Source organism: Musa acuminata, chromosome BXJ3-4, assembly GCF_036884655.1.
Source record: "Musa acuminata AAA Group cultivar baxijiao chromosome BXJ3-4, Cavendish_Baxijiao_AAA, whole genome shotgun sequence".
NCBI classification, from domain to species: domain Eukaryota; kingdom Viridiplantae; phylum Streptophyta; class Magnoliopsida; order Zingiberales; family Musaceae; genus Musa; species Musa acuminata.
In genome coordinates this window covers 9,785,200-9,803,902 of record NC_088352.1, presented here as the reverse complement: position 1 = coordinate 9,803,902, position 18,703 = coordinate 9,785,200, and the positions used below count along the sequence as shown (strand labels likewise).

At 36.6% G+C, this 18,703-nt stretch overlaps 2 long non-coding RNA genes and 1 pseudogene across 2 annotated transcripts; all 3 read left to right on the top strand.

Annotated features, from left to right (window-relative positions):
- The first annotated feature begins 1,023 nt into the window (after nucleotides 1-1,023).
- Nucleotides 1,024-8,360, top strand: LOC135635399 (uncharacterized). The gene is made up of 4 exons (XR_010495617.1): nucleotides 1,024-1,162; nucleotides 5,192-5,550; nucleotides 6,481-6,560; nucleotides 7,819-8,360. It is a non-coding gene; the product is annotated as an uncharacterized LOC135635399 (long non-coding RNA).
- On the top strand, nucleotides 5,815-6,016 carry LOC135637394 (small nucleolar RNA snoR143; annotated as a pseudogene).
- Nucleotides 8,361-10,806: 2,446 nt separating the features above from the next.
- LOC135635423 (uncharacterized) lies at nucleotides 10,807-18,145 on the top strand. Its single transcript, XR_010495623.1, has 4 exons — nucleotides 10,807-10,945; nucleotides 14,975-15,333; nucleotides 16,266-16,345; nucleotides 17,604-18,145. It is a non-coding gene; the product is annotated as an uncharacterized LOC135635423 (long non-coding RNA).
- The last annotated feature ends 558 nt before the right edge of the window (nucleotides 18,146-18,703 follow it).

Genomic DNA, 18,703 nt, shown 5'->3' with positions numbered 1-18,703 from the left:
ACTCCCAGCATGGCTTCTTTGAGAGAGTCGATGCTTTTGCCGAGAGAGTAGAAGATTCGTCTCTATTTCTCTTCCGCCCAACGAAGCTGTCGCCGGTGACCGTGTCTGTCGCTGCCTCCGTTAAGGTGGTCTCAACCGTTTTGATGGTGGTGCCGCCGGAGTAGGCACAATGCGAGCTTCTCTTGACGTGACAGAGAACTCGTGTCTCGAAGCCGCCGGACGAACACATCTCGAACTCGTACATCGTCCACCCGGAGTTCTTCCGCCGGCCATCATTGAAAGAAAGGCAGCTCTTTCGCCCGAACACCATCTCGCGCCCGCCGACCATGGACTTAACGGTTTCTTGCTTTTTGTACAGAGTCCAAGAACCGCTGCCGGCCTTTCGATCGACGCGCGAGCCGCCGCTGTTCTTGGGCTTGCGCTCCGCAAAGAAATAGCCCTCCTGGCGATCGCTGCCTAGAAGATTCCACGGCTCGGTGCCGTAGACGTCCGCGAAGGCGACAGCGCGGCCAGGGAGGGGTGCGCCGGCGACCCAGTTGGCGAGGTAGTCAACCAAGAGTTCCTCCGCCGTGGGAAGGAACCTGTAGCCGCTCGGTACGAGGTCGATGGGCTCCATTGATGGACGACTAAAGACGGTTTCTTGACTGGGAGAGGAGAGGAAATCAACGAGGAGGAGAATGGAGCAGAGGAGAGGCGAGAGTCGCAGGGCGCGGGGAGAGAATTCAGAGTGAGGCGCGGAGAGAAGTCAGAGCGAGAGTGGGAGAGGAGAGAGAGAGATATATATATATATATAAATATATATATATATGTATATATATACATATATATTTATATATATACATATAATGGGCGCACGGATGGATTCTTGAATCGAATCCTATTGGTTAATGTAAGCTGTTTCTTATTGTGGATTCGGAAGCCCCCAAACAAATTAGACGACATCGTGATCGCCCGCTAGTCCCGATCATTGAATCGCGTCCGTTTATTTCGATCTGGAACGCATTGATCCATCGAAAATCCAAATGCATATTGTTTTGAATCCGAGGCCTATAATGACGTGCGCGTACATAATAATCTCTCCGTCCTTCGCGACCCGGCGACGCAACCGGGAATCCAAAGACGCGGAGGAGGAGGAGGAATAGAGAGCGCGATGGGTCTGCAGGTGATGAGAACAACATCGCTACGTGATTTCTGATCCTCTTTTCCTGTTGTTGTGTTCTATTTTGCTAATTTTACCCTTTTTTTTTGGGGATATGGTGACCTAATCTTAGAGCTCTGACTGTGCGTGTATGTTAGTCATAATGATCTTATTTTGCTTAGAACATCTGCAGTTCTGTGGTTGACATTCATGTAGTTTCATGGATCTGGAGAGCACGCATGCATGAGGCCCCTTTCTCAGTTAAGATCAGGGGCTTCCTTGATCATTTGGTGAAGGGTTGATTTAGAAGTTAGTGTCTGATCGATTTGTACAGTGATTAGCTTCTTGAGTCTAGAAAGAATCTTTATGTGTCACCCCCTTTATTTTCTTTGTCGATATTGTTGGTTGAGTCCTTTTGAACTCTTCCATGGCCTAAGCCTCATAATGAAGGCAAGAACATAGTGATGGAAGGATTCCATGGCCTAAGCCTCATAATGAAGGCAAGAACATAGTGATGGAAGGATAGGTAAGAAGCATGGATCATATTACATGATGCAGAACTGCATCAGAAATGATCTGCTTGACTTTTGATGGGCCAAGAGACGTCTGATATTGAGTATTTTGTTGACCATAACTTTAGATCTCACTCTTAATTCTATCACAATTTAGAATGTGTAGCTAAAATTTTAGCTATGTGAAATTTGAAGCATCAGGGACTTTTGTTTTTAATTTTGGGTGATTAGTAGTCTTTGATTTGTATTTGTGAATGGAAATGATTTGTATTTTATAATTAGATCGGGGTTGCTTTGACAATTTCTTATAAGTAGAGTTGATCTTTTTAGATGGTAAATTATATATCTGTCCTTGCAAAAGCTTGAAGAAGCCATATCGTGAAGGATGGAGTTTTAGTGTTCAGTCTGGTGAACGAGATTGATTTCACAATGACCAGAGGAAGCATGCGTCTTTTTAAAATTGTGCAATACACTAGAGATGCATGTTTTGAAAATCTATACATATGATGGATCAAAGACATGGTTAAAAATCTAGTGAGCTTCAGAGACAATCTTCCAACACTCTAGATGCTTGGAAAACAAACTTGTATGGATCTGTATAACTCTTTGCCTCACCCTCAAAGATATACATTCATTACCTTTAACATGGAGAGCTTATTTTGAAGCTGCTTCAAAAATCCATCTGATAATGTTTCAATGTCTATTATCAGTTCTTCTACTTTTGTACCTATTGGTAGATCTCATGCGCTCCTAATCTAGTTTTGGTTCTTGTAAGTAATACAATTTCTGATGTACTCTACAAGAACTCTAATAACATTTATTGGTCCGATTCGAAGTTGCATATCTGTATGCATAAGAGAAACTCGAATTTTGATTCTTTTCATCAATTTATATTTCATTGGGATCATAATTATAGTTGGAGCATCTTTGCAAGAGCATCCATCATCATTCAATTTTAAACTTTGGTATCCAATGAAAAATAGAGACATAATTTCATTTTTGTTATATTTATTGGTATCTTAATTTTATCAGATACAGCGAGGCTTAAACTCTTCACATGTTTGTGAATAATTGCTACAATGAGGAAGAAAAACTATAACGCCTGAAATTAGTGGCCCTAAAGTAATAAATATAATTGATAGAATCTGCTATCAATTTCCCTCGGTTGATGTTCATGTTATGTGTGCATGCATGCACACATGAGAAGAAACAACTTTTCCTAAATGATACTCTTGCACACATATGTTAGGATGGGAAAGAAAACACATGTCTCAGAAGAGGAAAAGAAAAAACATAAAAGAAGTCTTGGTCTTCTGCTCCCCATTTCTTCCAAATAGTTGAATTGAAAAGATGGGCTTATTTTTTATGTTTTGTTATTAATTATCGTTACTTCTTATTTATATCATTGAAACTGTTCCATCAATCATTTTTTTCAGTTTTACTCAGCATATGGCCTTTGTTATAAGTAGTCTATAAGTATTAAGATTGTATCTTTATCTACTTCCTAGTTTTTTATTTATGTTTATAAGTGTTTGCTTCTAAGAATCTGTCTTGATGGTATTGGTTATTGTTCCTCATAGTACATTCCGAGTCAATATATTTATTTGCTTGTGGTCTCTTAGAAATCTGTGTCAAGCATAGTATTGGTTTTGATCACGTTGGCCTCAGAACTTTGATAGTTTTCTCTAATAGACTCGATTGATCCAAAGGAACTTTTATTTATGGAGTTAATTAGGCAAGACATTCTTTTTTAGAAGAAGAAAATGATCATTCTGATTCCAACAAACAAGATTTTCTTTTTTCCTTTTTCCATTAGATTCTCGTTTGCTACCTCCAAATAATGTAGCTTACAATTCTGTTTTCCTATTTGCAACTCAAGTCTTTTGCCTTCCTTTTCTTCCATATCAACTACAGGAACGTAATGAATTTTGGGTTCTCAAATTTGTAATTTCATCAACTCTCTATTGAACTCAAGTTTGAATTTGTGGCATACTCTCTGAATGAGTTGGATTATTGTGTGTGTAACATGCATAGAGATTCCAGTAAATGCTAGTTCTTAGATCATGGCATGATTTCTGTTCAACTCAAGCTTGTAATGACATGCATAACTGATCTGGGAAGAACAGCAAACAAAGATAATTTCTGATGGTAACTGGGATAAGTTGTAGATAGTAGAAAATTTTGCAATGAAAATATTCTGATGACTGCAGCAAAATGATTGTTACGGCCAAAGATTTGATGAGGTCATAAGTCATTTGAATTGGATTCTTGGTTTTGTCTTCATTTATATCCTCTGCCTATGCCTCTCTATTTTTGCTGCAACTTCAAGTATTTTGGTTTTGTGGCTGCTGCATGGCTGACTGCAGTAGGAATTTGTCTCATACACTTGTTTAAATCATCAAGAACAATTTTAGTCAAACTGTGTTCTTACCTTCTTTTTGTTTGAATCCAAACTCTTTTTTTAAGTTTCTTGGTTTCTTTATCACTCCTCTGGATGCCGATTAACTTAAACTCTGCAATAAAAATAATTTGGCTTGGCTAAGTTCAAATGCTTGAGGAGAGGGAAAAACTCAAAAAATCTTTCCATTTTGTCTATTTTGCTTTATTTCTGCATCTCTAGTATCACGTGACGAAGGAGATGACTCTTTGTTCTTCCTATTTGATACTTCTGTCTCTGAATTCTTTGAAGACAGAGAAGAGGAGATTGTTGATTAACGTGTTTTTCTACACAAATGTGAATCGAAGTTGATTTAATTATTAATTATCATGGATTTAGTTGGTTTTATTTATGTCGGATTAAATTTTGAATAAATTTTTATCATGATATTGAATGAAATTATTAAGGGCTTATATATATTATTAAAAAAATGAGAAAAAAATAATTTTTAAAGGTTAAAATCAAATGCCTTATCAGATTCAAATATTTTTTTTAGTTTTAAAAAAATATTTTTTACGAAGTTAAATTAATAAGATTTGTGAGCCCCTTTTTCTCTAAAGATGTTTATTTTATTGTAAGATTTCCCTAGAATAATCCTCATTGTTATATATTTTTGCATTGAGCATCTCAAATGTTTTTTTTTTTGCTGTTCAGTTTATTTTTCATAAATGATAAAACTATCATTAAATGATTAATTGATGGAAATTGAATTCTTTTTTATTTGGTTTTTATTTAGTGGAAACCCTTAAATTGTTCATTATTTTAATTTTATACATTACAAAAATATTAGCATTATTAATATATAATTAAAATTATACATTTTCAAAATAACTAGTTAAAAATTGATTTAAACATTATAAAATAATAAACTAAGATCCATTTATATGATAATATTTTTATTTTTAAATAATATCTTTTATTTAATATGTCAAAGTTTGATGTGTCTTTTTTTAATGTCGTCATCCGATGCTCGACCATTGAGATGGCAATCGAAGCGATCTCCAATCTTCACTCACACAAAGTTTCACGAACCCTAACGTTAAGTATCTCCCTAGATTGTTTCTTATTGTAACACTTTGTGGATTTTATTTTCCTATGTTCTAGTTTGTTGGCGATGGTGTGTTCTTTGCGGAGCTTAGTGACGTCCTCACAAGAACCACTGAGCTGTGGACGGGTACTCCAGAGTTGAGGTCAGCATCGGTGATCATTATTAGAGCCGCCAGGACCCTGAACGTACTTGATACCGATCTCCAATCTATGTTAAGCCTTGGTGGTACACCCGATTTGGACTTCGTATCATAACTGTGTATGGTGAGAAGGGGAGAAGGATATTGGAGTTGACTTCTGTGGTCCATTAAAGATTCAACTTTTTGGAAAATGGTGTGGAGCTCTACACCGAAGGTCAACAACAGAGGGCTTTGTGCAATTGCTTGGGCTATCTTTCTGGTACAAGCTTCTCGGAGGTGAGCTCATCGTTAGACATTTTGTCTGTGGCAATTTAATTTAGATTTTGTCTATCTTGCTTGAAAAAATTAAGGTTTTTCATTGGAATTGTTTGTCTAAGATGCTTGAAAGAACTTACAAGTGAGTGTGCCACATTCATGCAGTTTTTCATTGGAATCAGTTTAACAATTATGAGGACATTCTGGTTCTTCCTTGCATGGCCTTTGTTTAAATATGGGTTTGAGACTAGATGATTTGTGTGCAATTGGTTGTAAAGTGATTCCTTGCATTAAGTAAGCTTTCCATTCTTATTATGCATTTGTTGGTTGTAATCTTTTGGCCTCTGCTGTTCTAATTTTGGGGTCTTTAGCAACAATGCATAAAATGAAAACTATTCAGACGATGATAGTGGTCAGACAACCATGGATGGATCCACAAATGACTTGACTACAGTTTCAGTTTGTTCATTAATACCATCTCATATATAGTTGTACACCTTACAATGCTTTAATAGAACTTGGTTTTCTAGCATTGCTCATATAACGACTTGTCTATTGATAACTTCAAACTAGAAATACTTGTCTTCTGTGTCTAAATGCTTCAAATTTTTACTACAGTAACATTGCTTGTGCTGAAATTTAGATGGATAAATTTATTTACTTCCTAAATAGCAATGAAAACATAGATATCCCTGGAGAAATATATATTCAAGTTCTTAATGATCCCATTTTAACTGACCTATTACTTTTAGAGATTTAAATTTTAGAGTGACGAGAAGAATTTGAATGCTATAACCTTTGTAAAAAAAAAAGAATTGAGATTACATTTCTTCTTGATAAGCCAAAGTTTTTCTAATTTATATGTTTCTACTCGTCGTAGATTGAAGATTGGGAGTCCAATCTTTCCAAAGTATTATTATTTGTTCCTTATCATTTGTTATTTGTTCTCAGGAGTGTCATTCCTTCTTAACATGGAGGAGAAGGGAGCATAGGAGAGGAGAGCAAAGTGAGAGTGAAGCGCTTATATGTAGGTAATGATAGATACGGCTGTTGGATCGTTTCTTGAACAGAATCCAAATCTAAATCCTGTGTTTCCTAAAGCCCCAAGATTAATTAATTAATTAATTAATTAATTAATTAATTAGGTTTATATGTTTAATTTGATATATATATTTATTTCGAAATCAAGTTTCCCTATTTCTCTCCTGTCTTATTTTTCTCTATCCTTCCATCCATAGTGTCTCCGAGATTCTCTATTCCTAACTCTCTATTGAACTCAAGTTTGAATTCGTGGCATACTCTCTGAATGAGGTGGATTATTTTGTGTGTAACATGCATAGAGACTCCAGTAAATGCCAGTTCTTAGATCATGGCATGATTCTGTTCAACTCAAGCTTGAAATGACATGCATAACTGATCTTGGAAGAACACCAAACAAAGATAATTTCTGATGGTAACTGGGATAAGTAGTTTATGGTAGAAAATTTTTCAATGAAACTATTCTGATGACGGCAGCAAAATGATTGTTACAGTCAAAATTTTGATGAAGTCATTAAGTCATTGCAATTGGATTCTTGGTTTTTTCTTCATTTATAACGGTTGCCAATGCCTGTGTGTTTTTGCTGCAACTTCAAGCATTATGATTTTGTTGCTGCTGCATGGTTGACTGCAGTAGGAATTTGTCTCATACACATGTTGAAAGCATCAAGAACAATTTTAGTCAAACTGTGTTCTTAACTTTTTTTATTGTTTGAATCCAAACTCTTCTTTTCAAGTATCTTGCCTTCTTGATCACCTCTCTGGATGCTGATGAGCTTAAACTCTGCAATAAGAATAATTTGGCTTGGCTGAGTTTAAATGCTTGAGGAGAGGGAAAAACTCAAAATATCTTTCATTTTCTTCTATTTTGCTTTATTTCTACATCTCTAGTGCCACATGATAAAGGAGATTGACTTTTTATTCTTCCTATTTGATACTTTTGTCCTTAATTCTTTCTACATCTCTAGTGCGGCATGATTGCTTTAATAGATCTTGGTTTCCTTGTGATGCTCATATAGATATTTGCCTATTGACAACTTCAACTAGAAATGCTTGTCTGGTAGGCTGACCTAAATGCTTCGAATTTTTTATTGTACTAACCTTGTTTGTGCTGAAATTTAGATGGATGAATATATTGACTTTCTAAACAGTAATAAAAACACAGATATACCTGGAGAAATATATATAGATATATATATTCAAGTGCTTAATGATCCATTTTAACTGACCTTTCGCTTTTAAACATGTCAGGGTGTCCTCGATATCGAAGTAAAGATCATGCTGGACTAGGATCCTAAAAGAAAGCAGGGCACCATGACTCCTTTGCCAGATCATGTTACAATTCATGCCCCAAAGGAGGAAGAGGAGTTACACTCCAGAAGAATTTGAATGCTACAACCTTTGCAAAAGGAATTAGGATTACATTTCTTCTTCATAAGCTTTCGGCATGTAACAAGTCAAAGTTCTTCTGATTTATGCGCTTGAACTAGTTGTAGATTAACATGAAGGAAGATTGGGAGTCCTTAGGCCCATATCTTAGTTTGTTCCAATCTTCTCAGGAGTGTTATTTGTTCTTATCATTTGTTTTGAAAACCGACGCGGTTACTCCCATAAATTTTTACTGTTTTGTAGACTTGATATTAGTTATTTGAATTCGTATGTAACTTCCAAAGCTGGAATAGTAGACTCAGATTGGTTGTTCAAATTCATTCAAAATTCTGAATATGTAATTTAGATGTAATTTGACCATTTTTTCGAGTCAGTAAGATGAATGGTATGTTCTTCTATCTCAATTGTCTTGTATTTCTTAACGGTGGCTTATCAGGACTAGTTGTCGATACTATGATATTCATCTAATGAATTTAACATGATGCAGGCGTTGTTCTCGCTCACTATTGAAATCCGATCATATCATATCAACAAGATTTCTGTAGAGAAAGAGAATATGCATTTCCTACTATGATATGTGTGTTTAATCTTTTGCATATCAGTTAGAATTTTTTTGGAATTTTTTTATCGATTCAGTGATTAAAGGTTTGGTTTTCGATAGTATCGATTCAGTGATTAAAGGTTTTTAACGATGGATTGACTTGCAGCAGCTTTGTTATTTGTTTCTGTTGTTGTTGTGGACTTCACTCGGAAACAAAAAAAGTTGGAACATGTTTCCGAAAGATGATTGATCAAATTTGCTGCCTTGCCTCTGATACCAGTCGTCCAAACCAGCAAAGTCTGAGGTTGAGAGAACCTGTTGATATCATCTCTTTCTCTTCGAACTCGACGAAACAACATTGATACCATTTCTTATAGATGCCATCGTATTAAGGAAACAACAAACAAAACATGAGATGAAAATTGCACTTTGTTATGGCCAATATTTACAGGAACATAAAATTTTCTTTCCCTTCCATTGTTCTGTAATACATGAACAAACATCATTTTCCGTATAAGCTTTCATACAAGCAAGCTACAGATCCAACCACGAGGTCATAGTCGAATCAATAGGGGTGTCATCGGACTTCACAAGGGCTTCAATCCATTGCATGAAGTCGTCATTATCATCTATGTTCTCCGTCTGCTCACACCCAACAATCTCGATCGATGATGACGACGAAGCCGCTGCGATCGTGGTTGAATCAGTGCTGGTGCCATACATCACCGAGGCTGGAATCGTGTCATCGGACATCAAGGAGGCATGGACCCGTTCCCGGCTCACGAAGAAGTCATCGTCGGTGCTGTGCATCTGCTCGCACGCAACAAAGTCTATCGACGACGATGAGGAGGAAACATCTGCGACCGTGGTCGAATCAATCCGAGTGTCATCGGGCATCGAGAGAAGATCGACAAGGCCTGGCGGTGAGGCCTTCGGGATGGTAGTCAAGGCTGTGTCGGTGTCATCCGACATCAGGAAGGCTTCAACCCCTCTGGCGAAGAACGCATCGTCGGTGCAGTTCTGCTCACCGCCAAGATCGACCGACGACGAAGACGAAGCCAAGAATGCTTCCAGTTCTTCCGTAGTTATCGGGAGCTCACCTCCACCAACGTCCGTTGATGATGGAGAGGCGGCTGCGACTCCGGCATCGTTCGGTGCAACGGAGTCGACCGAGGAAAGATGAGTCTCCGGGGCTGTCACAGCAGGAGCCAACGAGGAATGTTGCACCGCCGCGGTTGGATGTGGTGAGACGTCGGACTGCAATGCTCTGCTGGGATGTGCAACCAACTCCCAGCATGGCTTCTTTGAGAGAGTCGATGCTTTTGCCGAGAGAGTAGAAGATTCGTCTCTATTTCTCTTCCGCCCAACGAAGCTGTCGCCGGTGACCGTGTCTGTCGCTGCCTCCGTTAAGGTGGTCTCAACCGTTTTGATGGTGGTGCCGCCGGAGTAGGCACAATGCGAGCTTCTCTTGACGTGACAGAGAACTCGTGTCTCGAAGCCGCCGGACGAACACATCTCGAACTCGTACATCGTCCACCCGGAGTTCTTCCGCCGGCCATCATTGAAAGAAAGGCAGCTCTTTCGCCCGAACACCATCTCGCGCCCGCCGACCATGGACTTAACGGTTTCTTGCTTTTTGTACAGAGTCCAAGAACCGCTGCCGGCCTTTCGATCGACGCGCGAGCCGCCGCTGTTCTTGGGCTTGCGCTCCGCAAAGAAATAGCCCTCCTGGCGATCGCTGCCTAGAAGATTCCACGGCTCGGTGCCGTAGACGTCCGCGAAGGCGACAGCGCGGCCAGGGAGGGGTGCGCCGGCGACCCAGTTGGCGAGGTAGTCAACCAAGAGTTCCTCCGCCGTGGGAAGGAACCTGTAGCCGCTCGGTACGAGGTCGATGGGCTCCATTGATGGACGACTAAAGACGGTTTCTTGACTGGGAGAGGAGAGGAAATCAACGAGGAGGAGAATGGAGCAGAGGAGAGGCGAGAGTCGCAGGGCGCGGGGAGAGAATTCAGAGTGAGGCGCGGAGAGAAGTCAGAGCGAGAGTGGGAGAGGAGAGAGAGAGATATATATATATATATAAATATATATATATATGTATATATATACATATATATTTATATATATACATATAATGGGCGCACGGATGGATTCTTGAATCGAATCCTATTGGTTAATGTAAGCTGTTTCTTATTGTGGATTCGGAAGCCCCCAAACAAATTAGACGACATCGTGATCGCCCGCTAGTCCCGATCATTGAATCGCGTCCGTTTATTTCGATCTGGAACGCATTGATCCATCGAAAATCCAAATGCATATTGTTTTGAATCCGAGGCCTATAATGACGTGCGCGTACATAATAATCTCTCCGTCCTTCGCGACCCGGCGACGCAACCGGGAATCCAAAGACGCGGAGGAGGAGGAGGAATAGAGAGCGCGATGGGTCTGCAGGTGATGAGAACAACATCGCTACGTGATTTCTGATCCTCTTTTCCTGTTGTTGTGTTCTATTTTGCTAATTTTACCCTTTTTTTTTGGGGATATGGTGACCTAATCTTAGAGCTCTGACTGTGCGTGTATGTTAGTCATAATGATCTTATTTTGCTTAGAACATCTGCAGTTCTGTGGTTGACATTCATGTAGTTTCATGGATCTGGAGAGCACGCATGCATGAGGCCCCTTTCTCAGTTAAGATCAGGGGCTTCCTTGATCATTTGGTGAAGGGTTGATTTAGAAGTTAGTGTCTGATCGATTTGTACAGTGATTAGCTTCTTGAGTCTAGAAAGAATCTTTATGTGTCACCCCCTTTATTTTCTTTGTCGATATTGTTGGTTGAGTCCTTTTGAACTCTTCCATGGCCTAAGCCTCATAATGAAGGCAAGAACATAGTGATGGAAGGATTCCATGGCCTAAGCCTCATAATGAAGGCAAGAACATAGTGATGGAAGGATAGGTAAGAAGCATGGATCATATTACATGATGCAGAACTGCATCAGAAATGATCTGCTTGACTTTTGATGGGCCAAGAGACGTCTGATATTGAGTATTTTGTTGACCATAACTTTAGATCTCACTCTTAATTCTATCACAATTTAGAATGTGTAGCTAAAATTTTAGCTATGTGAAATTTGAAGCATCAGGGACTTTTGTTTTTAATTTTGGGTGATTAGTAGTCTTTGATTTGTATTTGTGAATGGAAATGATTTGTATTTTATAATTAGATCGGGGTTGCTTTGACAATTTCTTATAAGTAGAGTTGATCTTTTTAGATGGTAAATTATATATCTGTCCTTGCAAAAGCTTGAAGAAGCCATATCGTGAAGGATGGAGTTTTAGTGTTCAGTCTGGTGAACGAGATTGATTTCACAATGACCAGAGGAAGCATGCGTCTTTTTAAAATTGTGCAATACACTAGAGATGCATGTTTTGAAAATCTATACATATGATGGATCAAAGACATGGTTAAAAATCTAGTGAGCTTCAGAGACAATCTTCCAACACTCTAGATGCTTGGAAAACAAACTTGTATGGATCTGTATAACTCTTTGCCTCACCCTCAAAGATATACATTCATTACCTTTAACATGGAGAGCTTATTTTGAAGCTGCTTCAAAAATCCATCTGATAATGTTTCAATGTCTATTATCAGTTCTTCTACTTTTGTACCTATTGGTAGATCTCATGCGCTCCTAATCTAGTTTTGGTTCTTGTAAGTAATACAATTTCTGATGTACTCTACAAGAACTCTAATAACATTTATTGGTCCGATTCGAAGTTGCATATCTGTATGCATAAGAGAAACTCGAATTTTGATTCTTTTCATCAATTTATATTTCATTGGGATCATAATTATAGTTGGAGCATCTTTGCAAGAGCATCCATCATCATTCAATTTTAAACTTTGGTATCCAATGAAAAATAGAGACATAATTTCATTTTTGTTATATTTATTGGTATCTTAATTTTATCAGATACAGCGAGGCTTAAACTCTTCACATGTTTGTGAATAATTGCTACAATGAGGAAGAAAAACTATAACGCCTGAAATTAGTGGCCCTAAAGTAATAAATATAATTGATAGAATCTGCTATCAATTTCCCTCGGTTGATGTTCATGTTATGTGTGCATGCATGCACACATGAGAAGAAACAACTTTTCCTAAATGATACTCTTGCACACATATGTTAGGATGGGAAAGAAAACACATGTCTCAGAAGAGGAAAAGAAAAAACATAAAAGAAGTCTTGGTCTTCTGCTCCCCATTTCTTCCAAATAGTTGAATTGAAAAGATGGGCTTATTTTTTATGTTTTGTTATTAATTATCGTTACTTCTTATTTATATCATTGAAACTGTTCCATCAATCATTTTTTTCAGTTTTACTCAGCATATGGCCTTTGTTATAAGTAGTCTATAAGTATTAAGATTGTATCTTTATCTACTTCCTAGTTTTTTATTTATGTTTATAAGTGTTTGCTTCTAAGAATCTGTCTTGATGGTATTGGTTATTGTTCCTCATAGTACATTCCGAGTCAATATATTTATTTGCTTGTGGTCTCTTAGAAATCTGTGTCAAGCATAGTATTGGTTTTGATCACGTTGGCCTCAGAACTTTGATAGTTTTCTCTAATAGACTCGATTGATCCAAAGGAACTTTTATTTATGGAGTTAATTAGGCAAGACATTCTTTTTTAGAAGAAGAAAATGATCATTCTGATTCCAACAAACAAGATTTTCTTTTTTCCTTTTTCCATTAGATTCTCGTTTGCTACCTCCAAATAATGTAGCTTACAATTCTGTTTTCCTATTTGCAACTCAAGTCTTTTGCCTTCCTTTTCTTCCATATCAACTACAGGAACGTAATGAATTTTGGGTTCTCAAATTTGTAATTTCATCAACTCTCTATTGAACTCAAGTTTGAATTTGTGGCATACTCTCTGAATGAGTTGGATTATTGTGTGTGTAACATGCATAGAGATTCCAGTAAATGCTAGTTCTTAGATCATGGCATGATTTCTGTTCAACTCAAGCTTGTAATGACATGCATAACTGATCTGGGAAGAACAGCAAACAAAGATAATTTCTGATGGTAACTGGGATAAGTTGTAGATAGTAGAAAATTTTGCAATGAAAATATTCTGATGACTGCAGCAAAATGATTGTTACGGCCAAAGATTTGATGAGGTCATAAGTCATTTGAATTGGATTCTTGGTTTTGTCTTCATTTATATCCTCTGCCTATGCCTCTCTATTTTTGCTGCAACTTCAAGTATTTTGGTTTTGTGGCTGCTGCATGGCTGACTGCAGTAGGAATTTGTCTCATACACTTGTTTAAATCATCAAGAACAATTTTAGTCAAACTGTGTTCTTACCTTCTTTTTGTTTGAATCCAAACTCTTTTTTTAAGTTTCTTGGTTTCTTTATCACTCCTCTGGATGCCGATTAACTTAAACTCTGCAATAAAAATAATTTGGCTTGGCTAAGTTCAAATGCTTGAGGAGAGGGAAAAACTCAAAAAATCTTTCCATTTTGTCTATTTTGCTTTATTTCTGCATCTCTAGTATCACGTGACGAAGGAGATGACTCTTTGTTCTTCCTATTTGATACTTCTGTCTCTGAATTCTTTGAAGACAGAGAAGAGGAGATTGTTGATTAACGTGTTTTTCTACACAAATGTGAATCGAAGTTGATTTAATTATTAATTATCATGGATTTAGTTGGTTTTATTTATGTCGGATTAAATTTTGGATAAATTTTTATCATGATATTGAATGAAATTATTAAGGGCTTATATATATTATTAAAAAAATGAGAAAAAAATAATTTTTAAAGGTTAAAATCAAATGCCTTATCAGATTCAAATATTTTTTTTAGTTTTAAAAAAATATTTTTTACGAAGTTAAATTAATAAGATTTGTGAGCCCCTTTTTCTCTAAAGATGTTTATTTTATTGTAAGATTTCCCTAGAATAATCCTCATTGTTATATATTTTTGCATTGAGCATCTCAAATGTTTTTTTTTTTGCTGTTCAGTTTATTTTTCATAAATGATAAAACTATCATTAAATGATTAATTGATGGAAATTGAATTCTTTTTTATTTGGTTTTTATTTAGTGGAAACCCTTAAATTGTTCATTATTTTAATTTTATACATTACAAAAAGATTAGCATTATTAATATATAATTAAAATTATACATTTTCAAAATAACTAGTTAAAAATTGATTTAAACATTATAAAATAATAAACTAAGATCCATTTATATGATAATATTTTTATTTTTAAATAATATCTTTTATTTAATATGTCAAAGTTTGATGTGTCTTTTTTTAATGTCGTCATCCGATGCTCGACCATTGAGATGGCAATCGAAGCGATCTCCAATCTTCACTCACACAAAGTTTCACGAACCCTAACGTTAAGTATCTCCCTAGATTGTTTCTTATTGTAACACTTTGTGGATTTTATTTTCCTATGTTCTAGTTTGTTGGCGATGGTGTGTTCTTTGCGGAGCTTAGTGACGTCCTCACAAGAACCACTGAGCTGTGGACGGGTACTCCAGAGTTGAGGTCAGCATCGGTGATCATTATTAGAGCCGCCAGGACCCTGAACGTACTTGATACCGATCTCCAATCTATGTTAAGCCTTGGTGGTACACCCGATTTGGACTTCGTATCATAACTGTGTATGGTGAGAAGGGGAGAAGGATATTGGAGTTGACTTCTGTGGTCCATTAAAGATTCAACTTTTTGGAAAATGGTGTGGAGCTCTACACCGAAGGTCAACAACAGAGGGCTTTGTGCAATTGCTTGGGCTATCTTTCTGGTACAAGCTTCTCGGAGGTGAGCTCATCGTTAGACATTTTGTCTGTGGCAATTTAATTTAGATTTTGTCTATCTTGCTTGAAAAAATTAAGGTTTTTCATTGGAATTGTTTGTCTAAGATGCTTGAAAGAACTTACAAGTGAGTGTGCCACATTCACATGCAGTTTTTCATTGGAATCGGTTTAACAATTATGAGGACATTCTGGTTCTTCCTTGCATGGCCTTTGTTTAAATATGGGTTTGAGACTAGATGATTTGTGTGCAATTGGTTGTAAAGTGATTCCTTGCATTAAGTAAGCTTTCTATTCTTATTATGCATTTGTTGGTTGTAATCTTTTGGCCTCTGCTGTTCTAATTTTGGGGTCTTTAGCAACAATGCATAAAATGAAAACTATTCAGACGATGATAGTGGTCAGACAACCATGGATGGATCCACAAATGACTTGACTACAGTTTCAGTTTGTTCATTAATACCATCTCATATATAGTTGTACACCTTACAATGCTTTAATAGAACTTGGTTTTCTAGCATTGCTCATATAACGACTTGTCTATTGATAACTTCAAACTAGAAATACTTGTCTTCTGTGTCTAAATGCTTCAAATTTTTACTACAGTAACATTGCTTGTGCTGAAATTTAGATGGATAAATTTATTTACTTCCTAAATAGCAATGAAAACATAGATATCCCTGGAGAAATATATATTCAAGTTCTTAATGATCCCATTTTAACTGACCTATTACTTTTAGAGATTTAAATTTTAGAGTGACGAGAAGAATTTGAATGCTATAACCTTTGTAAAAAAAAAAGAATTGAGATTACATTTCTTCTTGATAAGCCAAAGTTTTTCTAATTTATATGTTTCTACTCGTCGTAGATTGAAGATTGGGAGTCCAATCTTTCCAAAGTATTATTATTTGTTCCTTATCATTTGTTATTTGTTCTCAGGAGTGTCATTCCTTCTTAACATGGAGGAGAAGGGAGCATAGGAGAGGAGAGCAAAGTGAGAGTGAAGCGCTTATATGTAGGTAATGATAGATACGGCTGTTGGATCGTTTCTTGAACAGAATCCAAATCTAAATCCTGTGTTTCCTAAAGCCCCAAGATTAATTAATTAATTAATTAATTAATTAATTAATTAGGTTTATATGTTTAATTTGATATATATATTTATTTCGAAATCAAGTTTCCCTATTTCTCTCCTGTCTTATTTTTCTCTATCCTTCCATCCATAGTGTCTCCGAGATTCTCTATTCCTAACTCTCTATTGAACTCAAGTTTGAATTCGTGGCATACTCTCTGAATGAGGTGGATTATTTTGTGTGTAACATGCATAGAGACTCCAGTAAATGCCAGTTCTTAGATCATGGCATGATTCTGTTCAACTCAAGCTTGAAATGACATGCATAACTGATCTTGGAAGAACACCAAACAAAGATAATTTCTGATGGTAACTGGGATAAGTAGTTTATGGTAGAAAATTTTTCAATGAAACTATTCTGATGACGGCAGCAAAATGATTGTTACAGTCAAAATTTTGATGAAGTCATTAAGTCATTGCAATTGGATTCTTGGTTTTTTCTTCATTTATAACGGTTGCCAATGCCTGTGTGTTTTTGCTGCAACTTCAAGCATTATGATTTTGTTGCTGCTGCATGGTTGACTGCAGTAGGAATTTGTCTCATACACATGTTGAAAGCATCAAGAACAATTTTAGTCAAACTGTGTTCTTAACTTTTTTTATTGTTTGAATCCAAACTCTTCTTTTCAAGTATCTTGCCTTCTTGATCACCTCTCTGGATGCTGATGAGCTTAAACTCTGCAATAAGAATAATTTGGCTTGGCTGAGTTTAAATGCTTGAGGAGAGGGAAAAACTCAAAATATCTTTCATTTTCTTCTATTTTGCTTTATTTCTACATCTCTAGTGCCACATGATAAAGGAGATTGACTTTTTGTTCTTCCTATTTGATACTTTTGTCCTTAATTCTTTCTACATCTCTAGTGCGGCATGATTGCTTTAATAGATCTTGGTTTCCTTGTGATGCTCATATAGATATTTGCCTATTGACAACTTCAACTAGAAATGCTTGTCTGGTAGGCTGACCTAAATGCTTCGAATTTTTTATTGTACTAACCTTGTTTGTGCTGAAATTTAGATGGATGAATATATTGACTTTCTAAACAGTAATAAAAACACAGATATACCTGGAGAAATATATATAGATATATATATTCAAGTGCTTAATGATCCATTTTAACTGACCTTTTGCTTTTAAACATGTCAGGGTGTCCTCGATATCGAAGTAAAGATCATGCTGGACTAGGATCCTAAAAGAAAGCAGGGCACCATGACTCCTTTGCCAGATCATGTTACAATTCATGCCCCAAAGGAGGAAGAGGAGTTACACTCCAGAAGAATTTGAATGCTACAACCTTTGCAAAAGGAATTAGGATTACATTTCTTCTTCATAAGCTTTCGGCATGTAACAAGTCAAAGTTCTTCTGATTTATGCGCTTGAACTAGTTGTAGATTAACATGAAGGAAGATTGGGAGTCCTTAGGCCCATATCTTAGTTTGTTCCAATCTTCTCAGGAGTGTTATTTGTTCTTATCATTTGTTTTGAAAACCGACGCGGTTACTCCCATAAATTTTTACTGTTTTGTAGACTTGATATTAGTTATTTGAATTCGTATGTAACTTCCAAAGCTGGAATAGTAGACTCAGATTGGTTGTTCAAATTCATTCAAAATTCTGAATATGTAATTTAGATGTAATTTGACCATTTTTTCGAGTCAGTAAGATGAATGGTATGTTCTTCTATCTCAATTGTCTTGTATTTCTTAACGGTGGCTTATCAGGACTAGTTGTCGATACTATGATATTCATCTAATGAATTTAACATGATGCAGGCGTTGTTCTCGCTCACTATTGAAATCCGATCATATCATATCAACAAGATTTCTGTAGAGAAAGAGAATATGCATTTCCTACTATGATATGTGTGTTTAATCTTTTGCATATCAGTTAGAATTTTTTTGGAATTTTTTTATCGATTCAGTGATTAAAGGTTTGGTTTTCGATAGTATCGATTCAGTGATTAAAGGTTTTTAACGATGGATTGACTTGCAGCAGCTTTGTTATTTGTTTCTGTTGTTGTTGTGGACTTCACTCGGAAACAAAAAAAGTTGGAACATGTTTCCGAAAGATGATTGATCAAATTTGCTGCCTTGCCTCTGATACCAGTCGTCCAAACCAGCAAAGTCTGAGGTTGAGAGAACCTGTTGATATCATCTCTTTCTCTTCGAACTCGACGAAACAACATTGATACCATTTCTTATAGATGCCATCGTATTAAGGAAACAACAAACAAAACATGAGATGAAA